Source organism: Monopterus albus, unplaced genomic scaffold (assembly GCF_001952655.1).
Source record: "Monopterus albus unplaced genomic scaffold, M_albus_1.0 scaffold8348.1, whole genome shotgun sequence".
NCBI classification, from domain to species: domain Eukaryota; kingdom Metazoa; phylum Chordata; class Actinopteri; order Synbranchiformes; family Synbranchidae; genus Monopterus; species Monopterus albus.
In genome coordinates this window covers 1-517 of record NW_018136198.1, presented here as the reverse complement: position 1 = coordinate 517, position 517 = coordinate 1, and the positions used below count along the sequence as shown (strand labels likewise).

Genomic DNA, 517 nt, shown 5'->3' with positions numbered 1-517 from the left:
ACTGAGGAGCTCATTGCTTCCTCTGTCCATTACCTGGCATGACGTACCTGGAGGAATAGACAGTGTGTGGGTAAGAGGACCGCTGAAAATGTTATCGTGGATGCATATGCAGCACATCTGTGTCACCAGAGGTTTGGTGGAATATTTGCAGCTAGTGTAGTAGCCCTAATGTCATCCAATAAAGCTGTTTTAATGGCCTGTTTAAGGTGGAGCTGGAGCAAGAGCTGAGTGCTGACATGACTGGACTGTGTGGCATATACAATGTCTCAGGTATGATGGCTATAATAGTGACATGAGCAGCAGCAGCAGTATGTTGGTGTAAGCAGTAAAAAGTGTGGCTACTACACACAGCAAGTATTAAGATTTAGCTATGTTTATATTCATTTGATGACAGGAAAGTACAACTTTTGGTTTTGCTCTAAGAATGTACCTTATGAAACTAGGTAACAGGCAGCAGTTGATTACAGAGAGCATGATTACAGAGGACATGTGTCAAACCCGAGATCCTGTCTTCACT

The 517-nt window shown here is 43.1% G+C and overlaps 1 long non-coding RNA gene across 1 annotated transcript; it reads left to right on the top strand.

Annotated features, from left to right (window-relative positions):
* On the top strand, positions 1–479 carry LOC109954404 (uncharacterized). Its single transcript, XR_002274111.1, has 3 exons — positions 1–70; positions 207–270; positions 444–479. It is a non-coding gene; the product is annotated as an uncharacterized LOC109954404 (long non-coding RNA).
* The last annotated feature ends 38 nt before the right edge of the window (positions 480–517 follow it).